We start from the raw sequence: 12,545 nt of genomic DNA, 5'->3' as shown, positions 1-12,545 counted from the left end.
TTGACTTAGGCTGAATGGCTTGCTACGGTGTTGTAGCTCTCCAGGACTCTATGACTGAGAATGTTCCCCCTCAATAACTGCTGCCTGACACTTCTGCTCTCCTTTCTTTATCCCAACTATAGTGTAGAGATGATTGCACAGCCAAGCAGATATTTCATTCAGACATTTTGGGGTGGCCCAGTAGTGCACTGGATAGCACAACGCTTTACAGTACAGGCGACCTGGGTTCAATTCCCACTGCTGCCTGTAAGGAGCTTGTACGTTCACCCCGTGACTGCATGAGTTTCCTCCCACAGTTCGAAGATGTACTGGTTGGTACGTTAATTGGTCACTGTAAATTGTCTCGTGATCAGCCCAGGGTTAAATCGTCCTGTCCTGTGATCAGTCTGAGGAGTGCTAGGTAGCGAGGTTCGAAGGGCTGGAAGTGCTGTTTGTACAATGTATCTTCATAAATAAGCAATAAATAAATTTTCCTGAGGTATAAAAGAAGTAGGATTGAATCACACTGCTAAAAACTGTGAAGCTGGATGCTCTCTCTGTGACCACGTGAGTTTCTTCTGTGTGCTCTGGTTTCCTCCTACATTCCAACGATTAGTACGTCAATTAGTCACATGGTTGTAATTGGGCACCCTGGGCCCACTGAGCCAGAAGGGCCTGCTACCATGCTGCATCTCTAATTAAAAAAATAAATTAAGTAGGTCAGGCAGCATCCATGGAGAAACAGAGTTAGCATTTCAGAACAACAACCTACGTAAAACGTTTTCCATTTAGAGTGTCTTCCTTTTATCTTGTTGTATAAACTGACTGAGGAGATGTGTGACAACCTGCAGAGTATATCATAGGTGTTTGGTAACCTTCAGCAAAGCAATCATAGCAGTTAAATGCTATGTTTATTTCTGGTGAACAAACAGCTGGGTAATGGGGACAATAACCATGGTGAGAGAGAGATAGAGACAGAGATACACTCAGTGACCTCTTTATTAGGTATAGGAGGCATCTAATATAGTGGCCATTGAGTGTGGGTTCATGGTATTCTGCTGTTATAGCCCATCCAGTTCAAGGTTCAACATGTTGTGTGTTTAGAGATCCTCTTCTGGGCACCAGTTTTTTTTTGAGTTACTTTTGCATTCCAGTCAGCTTTAAACAGTCTGGCCAATCTCCTCTGACCTCGCTCATTAACAAAGTATTTTTGCCCACAGAACTGCCGCTCACTGGATGTTTTTTTTGTTTCTCACACTGTTCCCTTTAAATTCTAGAGTGAAAATCTCAGGAGATTACACAATTTCTGAGACACTCAAACCACCCTGTCTGGCACCTAGAGTGGCATGCAAAAAGTCTGGGCACCCCCCTGTCAAAATTTCTTTTTGTTTTGTAATTTATTTTTTATTGAAGTTCAACATCAAACATTTCCATAAGATGTATTTCAGATATTGTACATATATATCATATAGTCATATATGCCACAAATCTCCACATAATATTTATCTGAGGTATACACTTATAAAAAAGAGAGGAAAGAAAGAACAAGCGAAAGGAGAAAACTATGTACAAGTAGGGAGTGATTTTTTTTTTACAACATGTTCATTGATTTGTGAGAATAAAATCAGGCCTATGAGGTGTTATGTAGTTAAACCATTTTTCCTAGTATGAATCAAATTGTTCCAACTTATGATTAACAGATGCTGTTATCTTCTCAAAATTTCTGTTACTGTGAATAGCTAAGCGAGTAAAAGATGACCTGATTTCCAAAAGGCATAAAGTTAAAGATGACACATTTCTTTAATATTTTAAGCAAGATTACTTTTTTATTTCCATCTTTTACAGTTTCAAAATAACAAAAAAGGAAAAGGGCCGGAAGCAAAAGTTTGAGCACTCTGCATGGTCAGTACTTAGTAACACCCTCTTTGGCAAGTATCACATCTTGTAAACGCTTTCTGTAGCCAGCTAAAAGTCTTTCAGAGTTCCTGCTGGTTGTGAATGGAGTAACAGCTTCTTGCAATCACTCCTATCTCATTTACTTTACTGTTTCCAATCTATTTTGAAACCTCACTTTAAAACGTGGTATTTTTTACTACGAGTACAAGGAGTGCCATAAAAAAGAAGAAGATACTCCTGCTTCTTTGGATTCTGTAATGGATTTGCTTTAAAAACACAGAAAAGAATCTTCCGATGAGTTCCAACAACTTAGATCTGAATATAAGCTAATGGACGCAAAATTGGATTCTATTCAAAAAACCTTAATCAAACACGATAAATGAATAGAAGAGAATGAAGAAACTCTGGCGATTTTGGATGCAGGAACAGGTGCAAAAACTCTGTGAACAGCAATCTAAATCTAATGAGAAATTAAGACAGAAGATTATGGATTTAGAAAACAAACGCAGAAGAAATAACCTACCAATTCTGGGTCTTGAAGGGTTAATTGAAGGTGTTCAGCCTACTGAATTCTTTACAAGCTTTTTGGTACAATTATTTCCTAAAGTCTTCCGTCTGCACCTATGATCGATCGAGCTCATAAATCGCCCAACCCGAGACCACCTCTGGGAGCCAAGCTCAGATCAGTTATAATTTGTTTTCATGCATTTCAAACAAAGGATCATTTAATTCGTGAATCTCGTTGAAGAAGAATAATTGACTACAAGGGTCAGAAGATCAGGATTGTCGAGGATTTTTCACCCGAGGTCGTGAATGAGTGTGCTAAATTCAAAGAGGTTATGTCGGAACTTTTTGACAAAGTTTTAAAGCCGTCTCTTTGTTATCCTGCTCATCTTAGAATCACTCTGCAAGATGGTTATAAAGAATGGTTTCACTCGAGTGGAGAAGCCCGGGATTTTTTAAAGACAATGGTTTGACTGTTTAGTATCTTGCTATATGAATAATTGCTTCTCTTACTTTTAGTGAACCTTTGCAGCTAAACTTCCTTGTGATTTAAATGTTTTACTCAGAGAATAAGATTTTAATGAGTTAATACCGAGTGTGATTATCTGTTATGAATTTTTATATGCTTTTTATTATTTCATACACTTTTCTAATCAATATGGCTTAGTTTGGGTATGTTTCATTCTATTGTTCTGAAACTGTAATAATTAATCTATTTGTGTCCTTGTTATGAGGGCTAAGCTATTTTGACCATTATTTAATCTGGCTTGGAATACAGTTGGACTTGGAATTAATTAGGAGTCAATCAGTAGGCTGTTTTGGGAGGGTGATGTCATTAGTTGTAGCTGCCAGCCTTCTTTTGGCTGGCCTTGTGACTTCAGGAGGGGGGAAGGAGTGTCTTTTACTGGGAGCTGTTTTGGTATGTTAGCCAAATCTGTTGCTTGGTTACCCTATTTCAAGGCTTATTGTTTGGTTTTAATGTTCATTTTACTGGCTATTACTTTAACTTCTCTATTAAGTAGTATTAATAATGGGTCATACTATTAACTTACTCAGTCTTAACGTGAAAGGATTAAATCACCCTGTGAAACGGAATAGGATTTTTTGCCTATGTTAAAAAACTTAAGGCCCCAATTATTTTTTTTACAGGAAACACATGTACGTAATTGTGACAGCTTACATCTTTTCAGTAGATGGAAAGGACTACATTTTTACTCCTCTTTCCTGGGTAAGTCTAGGGGAGATTCAATTTTTATGGAGAATACAGTTCCCTTCGTCCAACATAAAGCAGTGTCTGATATTAATGGGCGTTTTGTCATAGTGTCAGGAAAATTATATAATAAATTAATGGTATTTGCCCATCTATATGCTCCAAATGCAGATAATCCAGGATTTTTTGAGTGTTTTTATTTCGTTTTTGCCAGATTTGAGCCTTTACTCATTGGTGATGGGAGGAGATTTTAATTGTTGGTTAGATCCAGCTTTAGATAGGTCATCCTTTAAAACAGAGACACTTAATAAATCAGCTTTGTTTATTCAATCCTTTTTAATGAAATGCGGTATTGTTGATGTATGGCGTTTCTTACACCCACTAGATAGGGAGTATTTGTTTTTTTCTCATGTCCATCATACGTATTCCAGGATTGATTACTTTTTTATTGATAGTCAAATAATTCCTTTAGTTCGATCCTGTGAATACAAACAAATTGCAGTTTCAGATCATGCTCCAGTGCTTTTATTTTTAAATCTCCCTGGTCTTCCTCAAATACAGATTTTGGTGTTTTAATTTAACTTTGTTATCTGATAAAGATTTCTTAAAATTTCTGGAGAGACAAATTTTTGAAGAGGATACTTTGGAAGAGACTTCTAGTCTTATTAGATGGGATGCCTTTAAAGCTTTTATTAGAGGTCAAATTATTTCCTATACTGGAAGTGTCAAGTGTTACGTACCCGTGGGTATCTTGTACCTGTCACATGACCGTGATGTAATTGAAACTAGCTAGGTCTTATGATGGGGGAGTGATGTAATTTTCCCGCCAGTGAGAGGTCAAGTGATAGTTTTTTTCAACTAAGTATAAAAGGAGAACCCCACCCTGTGACGTGGGCAGTTCATGGCTGAATTCGGCACTGACTCCATGCTGCTGTGTATTTCGATATTATGATGCAGTTTCATTTAAAAGTGGAGTTTTACTTTCTGTTTTAAGTCTGAAAGGTTATTGCCAGCAGTTTCACTATTACCCTGCCAGTTTGGTCAATGGAGAGTGAAGATTTTAAAGGAGTTCGGAAAACCCGAAGGATTGTGAAAATTAATGTCGACAGTGAAACAGATTCCACCTTTGTTTAATCTTTGCAGGAGGAATTAGTAACGAGTATCCATGATAAAAGAGGAAATTACGACACATTTGGATAGCAGTAGAAGGATCAGTCCAAGTCAGCATGGATTTATGAAGGGAAAATCTAACTTGACTAACCTTCTGGAGTTTTTTGAGAATGTAACTATGAAAATGCACAAGGGAGAGCCAGTGGATGTAGTGTACCTGGACTTCCAGAAAGCTTTTGATAAAGTCCCACATAGGAGATTAGTGGGCAAAATTAGGGCACATGGTATTGGGGGCAGAGTACTGACATGGATTGAAAATTGGCTGGCTGACAGGAAACAAAGAGTAGTGATTAACGGGTCCCTTTCAGAATGGCAGGCTGTGACCAGTGGGGTACCGCAAGGTTTGGTGCTGGGACCGCAACTGTTTACAATATACATTAATGATTTAGATGAAGGGATTAAAAGTAACATTAGCAAATTTGCTGATGACACAAAGCTGGGTGGCAGTATGAAATGTCAGGAGGATGTTATGAGAATGCAGGGTGACTTGGACAGGTTGGGTGAGTGGGCAAATGTATGGCAGATGCAGTTTAATGTGGATAAATGTGAGATTATCCACTTTGGTGGCAAGAACAGGAAGGCAGATTACTATCTAAATGGAGTCAAGTTAGGAAAAGGGGAAGTACAACGAGATCTAGGTGTTCTGGTACATCAGTCAATGAAAGCAAGCATGCAGGTACAGCAGGCAGTGAAGAAAGCTAATGGCATGCTGGCCTTTATACCAAGAGGAATTGAGTATAGGAGTAAAGAGGTCCTTCTGCAGCTGTACAGGGCCCTGGTGAGACCCCACCTGGAGTATTGTGTGCAGTTTTGGTCTCTAAATTTGAGGAAGGACATTCTTGCTATTGAGGGAGTGCAGCGTAGGTTCACACGGTTAATTCCCGGAATGGAGGAACTGTCATATATTGAAAAATTGGAGCGACTGGGCTTGTATACACTGGAATTTAGAAGGATGAGAGGGGATCTGATTGAAACATATAAGATTATTAAGGGATTGGACATGCTAGAGGCAGGAAGCATGTTCCCGCTGATGGGTGACTCCAGAACTAGAGGCCACAGTTTAAGAATAATGGGTAGGCCATTTAGAACAGAGATGCGGAAAAACTTTTTCACCCAGAGAGTGGTGGATATGTGGTATGCTCTGCCCCAGAAGGCAGTGGAGGCCAAGTCTCTGGATGCATTCAAGAGAGAGTTAGATAGAGCTCTTATAGATAGTGGGTCAAGGGATATGGGGAGAGGGCCGGAACAGGGTACTGATTGTATATGATCAGCCATGATCACAGTGAATGGTGGTGCTGGCTAGAAGGGCTGAATGGCCTACTCCTGCACCTATTGTCTATTGTCTATCACTCCTGCTTTGCCAAAAGAAGAGCAGAGGGTTGGGTACAAAGTTACATCAAAGAAAGGTCAGTGCCTTTAAGTCGTTTTATTTCCGTCAATCGTAAATCCTCCAGGGAATAACATACCTCGGCTGGGATCAGCAGTAACTCCACGAAAGAGAATTTAAATCCTTTCAAGAAGTCTTTCCTTTAATGGACTGTGTAAGCATTTGGTCTTTCTCATTACTACTTCTAGGAACTGTTTTCGCATTATTGCTTTAAGAACTGTTTTCGCATTCTCACTTCAAGAACTGTTCGAGCTGCCGTATCACAGCTGACTTCCGGTTAAGTTTATCATTTGTTTACTTTTGGGTTTTTTAGCTGTGTTTAATAAATGTTTTATTTGTTATAAAAAAAACCTGTCTCAATTATATATTCATTGTTGCTGATTTGTAACAAATGGGGGCTCATCCGGGATCTGAATCCATTTTGAGGTTAAATGCTTGTTTCATTTTTGATCTGTGGTTTGGAAAAGGGTAATACTCGATTCTTTTGTTTGATTGGCTTGTGAGTGGTATTTGGCAACAATGAATATTGATGACTTTCTGGCTTCGGCAGACGCAGAGTTATTAGTGATGGCGAAAAAATGTTGTATTTGAGATTGCTAGTAGGTTGGAACTTAAAGGTATTTCGAGGTCTACATCAAAGGCTCTAATACAGAGAAAGGTCGCGTCACACTATGTAGATTCGGGTGATTTTGATGAATCGGTTTTAGTTTCGTTTCCAATAAGTACTCTAGAGATGCAGTTACAAATTGAACAAATGAAGTTGGAACAAAGTAAAGCAGACTTGGAGCATTCTAGGTTAGAAGCTGAAAGTAAAAAAAGAGGATTTGAATTTGCGCTGGCGGGATTAAGGTCTGAGAATCAGTCTCTTGGTTCTAGGAAAACGTTTGTTGTTAGTCAGGAAATTAAATTGGTCCCTCCATTTAGTGAAACAGAAATAGAAATATATTTTCAACATTTTGAAACTATTGCTCTGATTTCAGAGTGGCTGAAAGAGAAATGGTCAGTGGTATTGCAGAGTGTAATTAAAGGCAAAGCACAACAGGTTTATACAGCTTTAACTGCTGAGCAAGCACTTGATTATGATATTGTGAAGCAGCAGATATTGAAGGCATATGAGTTGGTTCCAGAAGCTTATAGAAAAAGATTCAGAAATTTGAAGAAATCTGTGGAGAAAACATATGTGGAATTTGCCTATGATAAAGCTGTGTTTTGAGAGATGGGTTTCCTCTAAAAATGTAAATGGGGACTATAATAAATTGAAAGAGCTGAGTTTAATGGAGGAATTTAAAAGGAGCATCCCTGATGAGATCAGGACATACTTAAATGAGAGAGACACTGCTACATTGCAGGACTCTGCTAAATTAGCTGATGAGTATGCTTTAATTCATAAGAATAAATTCTCTCAGTGTAGAACTTTTAAAAGGAAAAATAACATAGTGAATCAAGGTAAATCAGAAATTAAATCAGAAGTTAGTGAGAAAGGTAAGGAGGAAGGAAAACCTGTGAAGGAAAGACAGTTTGGTCCCATTTGTAATTATTGTAAGAAACTTGGTCATGTAATATCTAACTGTTACCGATTAAAAAAGAAAGAGAAGGAAGCAGTCCCAGATGCTTGTGTGCAACATACTGAAACACCTGTAAATCTACAGGGTTTGATAAACACAAATAAGGTTTTGTTAGAGTCTGGCCAAGTTAAAAGGGGAAATGATCTTTTTATAACTGAAGGGTTTGTATCCTTGAAAGAAGGATCTACTCCAGTGCCAATAAAAATCCTTAGGGATACTGGAGCTCCTCAATCACTGATATTAGACAGTGTGTTTAAGTTTAATGAACAGTCTGATACTGGTGAGATAAATTATGTACAAGATGAATTTAAAGTCAGTGTTAGTTACAGGACTTGTTAAAGTAGGATTACAGCCTAGCTTACCTGTGAAGGATATTTCTTTATTGTTAGGTAATGATTTGGCAGGTGGATAAGTTTTTCCTGAAGAGCATTTGACAATAAAGTTAGAAGAACCACAGATGGATTCTAACACAAATTCTTCCTGCGTTGTAACTCAAGCTATGACTAAAAAGATTGATGTGCAGAATGAGGTTGTTACCCATGACAGTTCAATTCAGGATTTGAGTTTTGAGGATGTGTCAGAAACTTTTTTATCTTCATTGTTTGAACAAGATTCTTGGAGTAAGTCTGCCCATGAAGATTTGTCTCTGTCTCGGAAGGAGATGATAGCAGAGCAGAGTGGAGACCCTGAGATTATAAAATTAAAAGAACAAGCTCTACCAGATAGTGAAATTGAGAAGGTGCCAGTAGGATATTATTTTGAAAAAGGAGTGTTGATGAGGAAGTGGAGATCACCTGCAATTTCTGCAAGTGATGAATGGAATATTGTTTACCAAGTAGTTGTTCTTAAAGTTTTTCAAAATGAGATTTTAACTTTAGCTCATAGAGTGCCCTTAGGTGGACATCAAGGGGGTAAGGAAAACTATGGACAAGATTTTAAAACATTTTTAATGACCTGGTTTAAGAAAAGATGTAGCGATGTTTTGTAGAATGTGCCATACTTGTCAAATTGAGGGTAAACCAAATCAAATTACACCAGTGGCTCCATTGCAACCTATTCCAACATTTGGTGAACCATTTTCTAAAATTATTTTAAATAGTGTAGGTCCATTACCAAAAACAAAAACTAGTTATCAGCACTTGTTGACTATCATGTGCACTGTGTTCAGGTTTCCAGAGGCAGAACCACTTAGGAATATAACAGTTAAAATGGTAACAAAGCACTTATAAAATTCTTTACTTATTTTGGGTTGCCGAAGGAAATACAATCTGATCAAGGCAGTAACTTTATATCTGGAATGTTTCAACAGATAGTTTATAAATTGGGAGCTAAGCAAATCACTTCGTCTGCATACCATCCGGAATCGCAAGGTGCCTTGGAAAGTTTTCATTCTACCCTCAAGACTATGATTAGGACGTATTGTGTGGAAAATGAAAATGATTGGGATGAGGGTATGTACTTACTGCTATTTGCAGTAAGTTTGTCAGTACAAGATCCGTAGGTTTCAGTCTATTTGAACTTGTATTTGGGCATAGAGTTAGAGGACCTTTAGCCTTATTAAAAGAACACTGGATTAATAAAGAGGTACACACTAATTTGTTAGACTATGTTTTGAAATTTAAGGACAGATTACATAAAGCTTGTAGCTTAGCTAGGGAAAATTTAAAATTGGCTCAGGAGAAAATGAAAACCTGGTACGATAAAGAAGCTAGGATGAGGATGTTTAAGCCTAGAGATAAGGTGCTGGTTCTTTTCTCAGTGCAAACGAATCCTTTACAAGCTAGATTTCATGGTCCTTATGAAATTGTGTGTAAAATCAATGAGGTGGATTATGTGATAAAAACTCCAGATCGTAGAAGGCCAACACAACTTTGCCATATAAATATGATAAAGTCATATTAGGAGAAACAGTCTACTACTATGACTGTTGTGGTCAATAATAATGAGTCTGATCTCACTAGGGACTTAATAGATGATTCATCTGAAACTCATTCTAAACCTAACATTGTTTCTATCAGGTTATCAAACTCAACCATTCTGGAAAATATTGATGAGAAATTAGCACATTTACAGCCAGAGCAGAAACAGCAGATGAAACAATTAATTTTTAAATATAAGAATTTGTTTCCAGATGTTCCTAGAAGAACTACCATAGCTTCACATGATGTAGATGTTGGAGATGCCAAACCCATTAAACACCATCCATATAGGATGAACATGGAAAAATGTGGACTTGCTGAGAAAGAAATTAAATATATGCTAGAGAATAATATTATTCAACCCTCTAACTCGAATTGGAGTTCACCTTGTGTTATGGTGCTAAAACCAGATGGTAGTATTAGGTTTTGTACGGACTATAGGAAGGTGAATGCTTTAACGAAAACAGATGCATATCTAATTCCTAGAGTAGATGATTGTGTAGGTAAAGTGGGAAAAGCAAAGTTCCTTACAAAGATTGATTTATTGAAAGGGTATTGGTGTGTTCCATTAACGGATTAAAGTAGAGAGATATCTGCATTTGTAACTCCATCTGGATTATATGAATATAATTTTCTTCCATTTTGGATGAAGAATGCCCCAGGTACTTTCCAGAGGATGATTAACTCTGTGATTCAGGGATTGAAAGATACAGATGCTTATATTGATGATTTGGTGACAGGAAATGATACTTGGGAAGCGCACATTACTGCGGTGGAGAAATTGTTTGAAAGGCTAACTTAACTATTACCTTAGCTAAAAGTGAATTTGGACATGCCACTGTAACTTACCTTGGTTATGTTGTGGGTCAAGGTGAGGTAGCTCCTGTTCAGGCAAAAGTTCAGGCAATTTTAGAGATTCCCACTCCAACTGGAAAAAAAACTCTCAGAAGATACCTGGGAATGGTAGGATATTATCAAAAATTTTGTAAGAATTTTGCTAATGGTATTTAATTAAATTTTAATTTTGTTAAATTTGCTTCCATTAACTAACCTCTTGAAGAAGAATGAAAAGTTTGTGTGGACAGTGCCTTGTCAAGAAGCATTTGAGAAATTGAAAACTATGATAGGTCAACAACCTGTGCTCAAGGCACCTGACTTTGAAAAACCTTTTTCATTATCTGTAGATGCTAGCGATGAAGTTGCAGGAGCAGTATTATTGCAAAGAAATGACGGTGATGAGGTTGATCATCCTGTGGCTTACTTTTCTAAGAAATTTAATAAGCATCAAAGGAACTATTCGACAATGGAGAAAGAATTGTTATCTCTTGTGTTAGCCTTAGAATATTTCAACATATATGTTGGTACAACTCAAAAACCACTTATCGTTTACACTGATCATAATCCGTTAGTGTTTCTGAGTAAGATGGAAAACAAAAACAGAAGGCTATTAAATTGGAATTTAATGTTACAAGAGTACAATATTTTGATAACTCATATTAAAGGTAAAGATAATGTGATTGCTGATTGTCTATCTCGATGTTGAATGTACAATGTAATTTTTTATGGAATGATGTTTTAACATTTGTAACCCTCCTGTGTAATAATTTGTAAGTTGATGTATGATAATACGATGTATACTGTGTATGTTGTAAATTTTATACATTTATATATTTTTTTGTAAGTGGTTAATTGTTAAAATTTTGTTCTTGACAGAAATTTTTTTTTGGAGGGAGGTGTTACATACCCGTGGGGATCTTGTACCTGTCACGTAACCGTGATGTAATTGAAGCTAGGTTGGACATGAGGCAATGGTCTTGTGATGGGGGAGTGACGTCATTTTCCCACCAGTGAGAGGTCATGTGATAGTTTTTTTCAACTGGGTATAAAAGGAGAACCTCACCCTGTGACGTGGGCAGTTCGTGGCTGAATTCACCACTGACTCCATGCTGCTGCGTATTCCGATATTATGATGCAGTTTTCTTTAAAAGTGGAGTTTTACTTTCTGTTTTAAGTCTCAAAGGTTATTACCCACAGTTTTGCTATAAATCTGCCAGTTTGGTCAGTGGAGAGTGAAGATTTTAAAGGAGTTCGGAAATCCCGAAGGATTGGGAAAGTTAATGTCGACAGTGAAACAGATTCGACCTTTGTTTAATCTTCGCAGGAGGAATTAGTAACGAGTATCCATGATAACTCCTGCTTTGTCAAAAGAAGAGCAGAGGGTTAGATACAAAGTTTCATCAAAGAAAGGTCAGTGTCTTTAAGTCGTTTTATTTCCGTCGATTGTAAATCCTCCAGGGAATAACATACCTCGGCTGGGATCAGCAGTAACTCCACAAAAGAGAATTTAAATCCTTTCAAGAAGTCTCTCATTTAATGGACTGTGTAAGCATTTGGACTTTCACTATACTACTTCTAGGAACTGTTGTCGCATTATCGCTTTAAGAACTGTTCGAGCTGCCGTATCGCAGCTGACTTCCAGTTAAGTTTGTCGTTTGATAGATAGATAGATACTTTATTCATCCCCATGGGGAAATTCAACATTTTTTCCAATGTCCCATACACTTGTTGTAACAAAACTAATTACATACAATACTTAACTCGGTAAAAATATGATATGCATCTAAATCACTCTCTCAAAAAGCATTAATAATAGCTTTTAAAAAGTTCTTAAGTATTTTACTTAAATACATTAAATACAATCAACCCCGGCACTTTAACATATCTTACTCCTGGCGGTTGAATTGTAAAGCCTAATGGCATTGGGGAGTATTGACCTCTTCATCCTGTCTGAGGAGCATTGCATCGATAGCAACCTGTCGCTGAAACTGCTTCTCTGTCTCTGTATGGTGCTATGTAGAGGATGTTCAGAGTTTTCCATAATTGACCGTAGCCTACTCAGCGCCCTTCGCTCAGCT

The sequence above is a fragment of the Hemitrygon akajei genome, chromosome 4 (assembly GCF_048418815.1).
Source record: "Hemitrygon akajei chromosome 4, sHemAka1.3, whole genome shotgun sequence".
Classification (NCBI taxonomy): domain Eukaryota; kingdom Metazoa; phylum Chordata; class Chondrichthyes; order Myliobatiformes; family Dasyatidae; genus Hemitrygon; species Hemitrygon akajei.
This window is presented reverse-complemented; position numbering follows the sequence as displayed.